The 9,483-nt window shown below is 41.2% G+C and overlaps 1 pseudogene; it reads left to right on the top strand.

Annotated features, from left to right (window-relative positions):
* The first annotated feature begins 886 nt into the window (after nucleotides 1–886).
* The window catches only part of LOC140906007 (cyclin-dependent kinase 2-interacting protein pseudogene), a 29,243-nt pseudogene continuing 20,646 nt past the window's right edge, over nucleotides 887–9,483 (top strand).

Genomic DNA, 9,483 nt, shown 5'->3' with positions numbered 1-9,483 from the left:
TCAGTCTCAGGACACAGTACACTATAAACCCCACTGAAGGAAAGGGGGACATGATCCAGGAAGATGCTGCACAACTTTAGGAACCACAAAACTCTCCTGATAATAGCCAGAAAGACCTAATATCCATGCTACAAGGTGAGGAAAAGTCTTCTTTCAGGATTTCTCCAAACAGATATAGAAACAAGGCTGCCTTTAATCTGACTGGAAATTGCTTCACAAAAATAAACTATGTTGTATCACGCGGTTTACCTTCTGGCCTTTGGGATTTAAACAAATGGGTCCCCATACTTCAGAGGTACAAAAGAAGCCTTAAACTATTCCAAGAACCTCTCCTGTGAAGCAACTAAGACTGAGCCATCCACAACTGCACTTCCTGGCAATAAAGAGATGCAGAGTATTAAACCTGATGGTACTTAGCCATGAGTTAACTTGTCTAAGCACTAAAATAATCCTCTTAAAACTGATGTGATGGGGGCATATTATATAACTGCAATTATCTGTAGACATTTCTATAGTTCCCTTGCCAAGAGGGTTTTGAAAGGGGAGATCCTGTTGAAGGCCATGATTCAGCAAAGAAATTAAGCATGTGCTTAACTTTAAAATTAAGATCGTGCATAAGTGCTTTGCTAAACGTGGAAGCTTATGTGACTGCCAGAAGAAATACATATGATGAAGCAATTTAAGTAACAGGCACTGTTTGTTTTTTTTTAAAACGTAGATTAGGTTAGATAACATTTCTTATTGTGAGGATTCTGTTAAGGAATGTATGAGGTGCAAGATTTGCATAGGTGTGGAAGCAGTTTTATTTACTGAAAGAAAATAGAGGAGCTGAAACAGAAGTTGAAATCATTCAGAGGTAACAGGGAAAACAAAAATCAGATGGCACATGGACAAAGGCACCATCAGACACATATCACAGGATGAGAGAATGAATGGGAAACATATGGAAGGAATAAAAGAGATGGAAGATTGTGACAAGTAAGAAGATTGGTAAGAGAAAAGGCGAATGTCAACAGACCCTTTTAATATAGTTACTCACAACAGATATTCTGCTCTTTATGAAGAGAAGGAGGAGACCAAGAATAAGTATATGGAAGCCCAAACAATGACAATGCAGCAAGCAATGAAATGGGACACACTTAGAAACTTAATAGAGCTAGAGACAATAGTCAGACAAAGAGAACAAGATTATATGTAGCTTCCCAGTACATGTCTATGCAGCAAAGAAAAACCTGCAGCTGGCCCATGCCAGCTGACAGACTCGCAGGGCTTGGGCTGCAGGACTATTTCATTGCTGTATGACTTCTGGGCTCAGGCTGGAGCCATATCTCTGGGACCCTCCCATCTCACAGGGTCCTAGAAGTTGGACTCCAGCTCAAGCCCAGAAGTCTACACAGCAATGAAGCAGCCTGGGCCTGTGTTGGCTAGCATGGGCCAGTTGTGGTGTTTTTTTTGTTGTGTAGACATACCCCCAGGGACCAGAATGGGGAGAGGTGACAAAAACATTGAGGAGTATCTGGAATAAAACTGGCTGAATACGGCAGAAATGGTGTTTGCCAACATTTGAGTTCTACATGATTAGTTAGTTTCTTGATGTCCATATCCCGTTTCGTTTGAAGAGCTGTTTTTCTTCAGATGAAGACATACTTTCACATGCAAACAAGGTTATTCATGTGCGAACACAGCAATTGTGATTTGCTATTCATTATTCTCACATTTTAAAAGTTTCAGTTGTTCAGTCAAGGAGGAGAAACAAAACCATGCGACTTTGATGACCATCATTTCCTATATTTCCTAGTTGATGAAGCTGGCTGAATTCCTGTGGGACAGATGATTTCAATGCTGCTGAGAGTCAATGGAATTGCATTTATTGTATAATTAATTATGCTGGGGTGCCTAGAGCCTTGGATAGGCATCTTTATTATTTTAGCAAATAGTTGAAATAAACAGCTTGTAAACAATGCATAGAGTAACTCCAAATCCATCATAAATTATTAAAATCCCCCCCGTGAGAGAAGGTTGGAGGAGCCTAAAAGATAATATTAAAGGCTCACCCACCTTATCTCTCTAATATCCTGGGGCAAACACGGCTACAACAACACTGCAAATATTAAAAGCATGGCAGACTATCACTCTCAAGAAGGAAAAACACAATGAGTAAGAAATTGCCTAGGGACATTGTGGCATATTCATCATTGGGGTTTTTTTAGAGCATGTTGGACAAACACTTGTCAGGGATCGTCTAGATAATACTTAGTCCTGCCTTGAGTGCAGGGCACTGGACTAGATGACCTCCCAAGATCCCTTCCAGTTCTATGATTCTATGATTTCCTGCATGCTTGAGAGTTCCCAGATTTTCTGTCCCGGAGGCACAACCAATCCTGGAGCTCCCCAAAGGGAGTGCAGCTTCTTATGAACCTCCAAATGGGTAGATCAGTTCTGTGGATATAACAGCCTGACAGGCCTAGAACCAAAATCCCTTTTTGTTTGTGGCTACCAGAATACAGGTAGCTTTACTAATTACCATAAGTAGGCTGTAAAATTAAAACAATCTAACAAGAATATGGCTATTATAAGACAAAATATTCTAAGCTGAGGTAAATTTCTTGGTGGTTGAGGAAAAATACCTCCAGAGAGAGAATCTGATTACTACAAGAAAGGAATAAGAATAAATATATGGTACTTCTAAAGCGTATGTGTGTGCGCTCCATGAAAGCTTCTGTTGATAAACATTCAAGATGAGCTATAAAACTACAAGATTAGGACATTTTTAAATGTGATACCTGAGATCAGAGAAAAATCACAATGTTAAGTATACTAAAGCACTCAGATCTGTGCAGAATGCATTACTCGGTCATGGTAAGCTAACCACTTTAGATTTCATGATTACCTGAAAAACATTTTGCAGCTTTCTATCTGCAGATACAGCACTTAAAATATGCTGGCATTCATGTACTGTAGGAAATTAGCTAGGAATTACATAAAAAGTCTTCCAATGACTGTACAGAAAATCACCTGGGACGCTTAACACTAAGGACCACATCGTGATGTCAAAGGGAGTTATGTTCAAGGCTCAAGGGTATTTTGCTTTTCAGTTTAGAAAATGTACCCATTGTAGTGATTGCCTTTAGTCTATCAATAATTCATGCCTGACACAGAACAGAATTAATGTAAAGAAAGAAGGCTAACAGCTATGAGTTTAAACTTGGAGACAAAGCAGTCAGTGGGCTTTCTGGTAAATTAATACTTGTGATCAGGGACGGTAAGCATTAGAAAGAAGTTTAATTAGCATCCCAAAACACTTGTTCCAAAAGGACATAATCACATGAAGAGTGATTCCTACCTTTGAAGGAATGTTTGGAGAAATACTGGTAATGGGAGGGAAAACAGAAACCCAGAATTGTTTATCCAATGGCAATGATTATAATTGTGAGTGACTTTTTATGTTAAATTGATATATCATAAGAGAAGGTGATGACCTCCTCAAAGAGGACAGCTGGGTAAATACTTTTGTTGGAAGGGAGGCGGCTTACTAGTTTTATAGGGTAGATTGTGTCATTTAGACACAGCCCTGCATAGGTGGTAGTACAGAGCAGCAATGCCCCAGGAAGAGCACCCCTCCATAGCATTTATATTGCACTTGTACCATTTAGATATTAACTAACTAATCCCCATAAAACCCCTGCCAAATAGGTGGGTAAAGTATTATCATTCTCAATTTACAGACGAGGCAATAGAGGCAGAGAGGCAAAATGACTCACCCTATTAAACATAGTGAGTCAATGGCTGGAGACATAGCTCACCACTTATTAAATGACTTTTCTTTCCTACTCCTTACTAATTTATGTAAGCAGAGTCAGGATGAGCTCCACCCTGACATCTGGTGGTGAGGTGTGGCAAGTTGTGGAAAAGAACTTCAGGGGCTGATCTCATTTGCATAGGCACACCCACCCCGCCTAGCATGAGCCCATAGCTGCCCAAATGGTCACTTTGGCTGCTGTGGGATCCCCAGTGTCGCTGTTATTGGGGCAGGAAGAATAAATTGTTATTACCCTGATTATGGGAACTGTGCTTGGAACTGTACTGGGCCTTTTGTTGTGATGGAGGGATTCACCATCAACTAAGCAGCACTCGCTAGGCAAGGGACATGGGTTCCAAAACTCTGTGAATTGAGAGAGGCTGGGGACAGGTATTTATACTTGGTGGCATGGGCCCCCTGGTGAGGGCCTTACATGCTAATTACATCTTCCTCCTTTCTCCACTGTGACATAACAGAGCTAATGTTGATTCTATTAGGAGTCTAGTTACAGGCTGCTGAGCTGAATTCACTTTGGGCTAATGGTGCACCAGCACTGAGGCTCCCCTAATACAAGCTGAAATCACAAAAGAGCTAAAAACTGACTAAGAGCTGAAATCACTGAGTGTTGTGTTAAGTAGTGGGGGAGCCTGAAGATATATTGTGGAGCAGTTTGTGGGACAGCTGGAGTGGCTTGTGGACCGGCTGGTGGAGCAGTTCATGGGGTGGCAGGAGCTGATTGTGGGATGCCGAGCCAAGTGGAGCAGTTTGTGGACCAGCTGGTGGAGTAGTTCAGGGGATGGTGGGAGCTGCTTGTGGGACGCAGAGCAGTTTGTGGACTGGCTGGTGGAGCGGAGCGGAGCCCTATGGAGCTGTGGGGCAATCAGCTTCTGATCATGTAAGGTGCCCCTTACCTCTTCCCCTTTCCCCGCCCCCCATTTCCACCCAGGTTGGGAGGTAAAACTCTACAGATAAACTTTCAAACTCTGGGGGTGCCCTGACCAGGGACAGAGACTTTTGGGCCATTGGACTTTTGGGACTTTGGGTGATTTTGGGTTGCTGGACTCAAGAACCCAAGGGAAAGGACACGCCCCAATTTGCTTGGGGTGGGTTTTTGCTCACGGGTTGTGTTATGAATCCTGTTGGTGGTGTTTCCCCAACATAATGCAACATTGTTTCTCTCTGTTATTAAAAGGCTTTTTTGCTACACTCAGACTCTGTGCTTGCGAGAGGGGAAGTATTGCCTCTTGGAGGCGCCCAGCTGGGGTGGTATATGTTTGTCCCAGGTCACTGGGTGGGGGCTTGAGCCGGTTTTGCATTGTGTTATTGGAATGGAACCCCTAGATACTGAACCTGGCCCTTGTTGCTGCCAACTCTGATGGGCAGAAGAGTTACATTTATAATGATAAAAGTCCTTCATATTCCCCGTAGGCTCTTTGGGTGGCATTACTTCATTCTGCTTTTTTGCTGCCATCAAATTTCCCCTCCTGCCTCTGACTCTCTGTCCTTGTTTGGTTATCTCCTCAATAGTCCTTTTTCCAGAACAAAGTATCTGCCCCCACCACTATCAGTAGGTAAAGGTAGTCTCTGTTTTCAGCTTCATATCTCTGGGAAGACACTTTGACCACTCTGACAGTTAGGAAGCTTTTCCTAATGTTCAACCTAAACCGCCCTTGCTGCAGTTTAAGCCCATTGCTTCTTGTCCTACCCTCGGACGTTAAGAAGAACAATTTTTCTCCCTCCTCCTTGTAACAACCTTTTATGTTCTTGAAATCTGTTATCATGTCCTCTCTCAGTCTTCTCTTCTCCAGACTAAACAAACTCAATTTTTTCAATCTTACCTCATAGGTCATGTTTTCTAGTCATTAAATCATCTTTGTTGCTCTTCTCTGGACTTTCTCCAATTTGTCCACATCTTTCCTGAAATGTGGTGCCCAGAACTGGACATAATACTCCAGTTGAGGCCTAATCAATGTGGAATAGAGCAGAAAAATTACTTCTAGTGTCATGCATACAACACTTCTGTTAATACATTTCAGAATTATGTTCACTTTTTTTTGTAACAGCATTACACTGTTAGCTCATATTTAGCTTGTGATCCACTATGACCCCCAGATCCCTTTCCGCAGTACTCCTTCCTAGGCAGTCATTTCCCATTTTGTATGTGTGCAACTGATTGTTCCTTCCTAAGTGGAGGAATGTTCACCTGCTATGTATTCCTCTTCCTGAACCCATCCAACTCTCCTGTAGAGTTCAGGTGGGCAGAGAAAGATAAGGCCATGCTCCCCCCGCCTTATTTGCAGTTTGTTTTCCTAGGGGAAGGAATAGAGCAGTATCTGTGTATGGATGAAGGCAGAGGGTTCAGCTGTAGCTAGCTCCTGAGAAGGATGCTACAAGAAGTAGAGAATGTGGAAGGAGAAATTTCTCTGTGACCATCTCCCCAGCTTGCATACAGAGATCAGGCAAAATCTGGTCCTTGGTGTCCCTAGATAAAAAGAGAAGATCATAAAGATACCATTTTTCCCCTTTCCATGTTTGTTTTTCTGAACCAGCATTAACATTTACTGGAACCAATGGTGCAACATTTTCACCGACATGAACTAAACATGTAGTTACTCTAGCAAGTTCTTTATCTAATCTAATTTACAGAATGTATCATGAAAAAAGTCTTTACAGACTTCCTATAAAATCTTTACTTTCTTTTTTCCTGTACTCCAGAGTAGTCACCATTGTTCACATACTTTGTACACATAGCCACTTCTTTCAACATTTCTAACATTACATCTACTTTACAAAGGATTACAGCTATTTAATAAAGATACATCTTTGTCTGAGACAGTTCAACCTTATGGTTATTTCTACTTCCAAGAACCACAGGGAAACTCAAATTACCAAAGTGATTAACAAAGTTTTGCTATGCCTAGTAAGTAGAAAGATCAAATAAAACTGTATTTACAGCAACATCATAATACTTTTGTTTGCTTAAGATTGGAGATGGATTTCTGGAGGTAGTTCTTAGTGCATAGTATAATTTTAAAGTTATTGAAACAATCTAAATTCCTGTGGAACTCATGAGATACATGAAGGCAGGGGGGGAAAATCTTGTTATTCAAGCGCACAGTTCTGATTTATCTGGATGGCATTACAGCCTTGTCATTCACAGTTGTCCATAATTTATTCTCTTTTTCATATACTCCCATTGTCGTCATTGCTGAAACTGTTTGATATTCCTCACTGAGAACCACAATTTACCACCTGAAAGTTAGTATTATACTGGAATTTGGATTCATGCTTTTTTCTATTTAATTTTATGGTAATATAATCTGAAATTTAAAAAAAAATACTACTTCTGTGGAAATACGCTAGCTGGGTTTTATTTTTTAACATATTACAGTCTTTGCTAGCATTTAATTTTCATGTGATGAACTTAGTGGCCACAGCAAAGTAGCCAAAATTAAAGCTTGGTGGCTAATGGAAATAATCAAAGAGAGATAGATAGATACCCCCGTGCCACCAGTAGATTAGATGTTTGCTAAAGATAAAATAAGGAGGTGGGAAGAAAATGCAATTTTAATGGGAAGTTAGTTGAATGCACTGCAGTGAAGAATTTGTGTGCAATGCAAAATTGCATATTGTTTCACTTGGTTTCCAATGCCTTTTTGTGATGTTAATGAAGAAAATGTCTTTAAAAGCTCAACAGAGAAATATGAGTTTGTAGCAGAGAATTAGATTTTGGACACAAGGTCATAAAATTTAGGTCATACAGTCCAGTGCACAGAACAGAGCTGATAAAGTCTGACTGAGACGGTAATCAGTTAGGATGAAAGGACAACAAAGAATTAAAGAAAATAATAGATTCCATGTGGCTATAATACACTAAGCAGCCTTCTATACTAGGATGCAATAAAGGTAATTTAAAAGAAAAATCACCAGGCAGTTTAGTGGCCATTAAGTCAAAACAGCAAGAAGTTGGAGGCCAATGTTTAAATCACAATGACACCACCCCCTTTTAAAGATAAATAGTGCTGCTTTGAGAAACAGTGAATGCCACAGGTTATAAAGAGGTTAGGACTATAAAAATGCTGAAAAGGAAGAACTCAGGGCACTGGCTAATTCACCACTTTAAGGACTGGACAGTTAATGTGGAGGTGGCTAGAAGAAGGCACAATGCCAGGAGAAAAGGTTACTCATCACTGGGAGATAGGATGACATCAGGATGCTGTATTGGAGTTAGAACCAACCCATGCCCTGCTAAGACCCATCCTCCTTGCTTGTTTTCCTTACAGGACCTTCCTACCCCCAGTATCAGAGTCGAAGCCCTCCTTCAGAAGTGGAACCACCAAGTAAAGGACATACATATCTAGAGCCGAAGCTAAAGGCATGGGGGAAGAATGATGTGATGTTGGCACTGTTCAAAAATGAAGAGGATGGTCTGAAAACATGTGGGGAACATAAATTTCTGCTTATGTGGGCTGACCTGAAAACTTGGTATTATGATAAATTATACTAGGATAGAGTGTGCAGATTTGTGACATAATCTAAGTATTTTTATATAAGTGTAGCAGAAGTTTACCCAGTCCAGTGCCGGGACAACACATTGCTTCAGTTTCCTCCTCTTTCCCCAGTGAAACCAACCACCACAACTGGTGCTTTGAATTGTTTTCCCCTTTTGGGGGCATGATTTACTGATATAAACTAACATTTTCACTGAAAGCCAGGTCTCTGGGCTTTCATTTCTAGGCTTGCCAGTTTCTTTCAGTCCTTGCAATCCTTGTATTGCATTTCTCTGCTTCACAATCTGTATAGCCCTCCCCAATAGCTCCTTCAGGGCTTTCTTTTCCTTGTAGCCCTCTAGTGCTTCGCAGTCTGCAGATCTCCAAGCTAGGGCTTCTCCCTCAGCAGGCAGTGCCCTCTGATTCTGAGCTCTCTCAAGAGTCTCCTCATTTACCCCCCCACTGATAAACTGTTATAAGCTACCCTTATGGACCAGTAGGTGTATGCAGTGTAGTTGTAGCTGTGTCAGTCCCAGGATGTTAGAGAGACAAGGTGAGTGAGAGAATATATTTTACTGAACCAACTTCTGTTGGTGATAGAGACAAGCTATCAAGCCATATAGAGCTCTTCTTCAGGTCTGGGAAAGGTATTCCAAGCATCACGGTTAAATGGCAGAAACACGGATGCAGAAACTGCAGACATACTTCCACTGCTACAATGATCAACACCTCCCACCAACGCACCTTTCAAGATCCATGGATCCTACACCTGCCCATCACATGTGGTTTACCTCATCCTGTGCGCTAAATGCCCCAATAACAGCTATGTGAGTGAAACCAAACAATCACTACGCTCTTGAATGAACTCACACAGGAAAATGATAAGACAAAAACACTATCACCTGTGTGTGAGCACTTTTCACAAAGCGGTCACTCTATAACTGACCTATTAGTCCTCATACTCAAAGGAGTCATGCATAACGCTTTCAAAAGACGAGCCTGGGAGCTTAAATTCATAATTTTGCTAGACACTAAACATTATGCATTGAACAGAGATGCTAACTTTATGACTTATTACAACAATCTGAAACCCACTAACCCCCTCTTTTTGTCCTATGACCGTAGAGATGTTAACAGACCACTACCTTGAATGGTCCCTTAGAATATGTGCTAACCACTTATGCTCAATAATCT

This window comes from Lepidochelys kempii, chromosome 1 (genome assembly GCF_965140285.1).
Source record: "Lepidochelys kempii isolate rLepKem1 chromosome 1, rLepKem1.hap1, whole genome shotgun sequence".
Classification (NCBI taxonomy): domain Eukaryota; kingdom Metazoa; phylum Chordata; order Testudines; family Cheloniidae; genus Lepidochelys; species Lepidochelys kempii.
The sequence above is the reverse complement of the archived record's forward strand: the minus strand, read 5'-3'. Positions and strand labels throughout refer to the sequence as shown.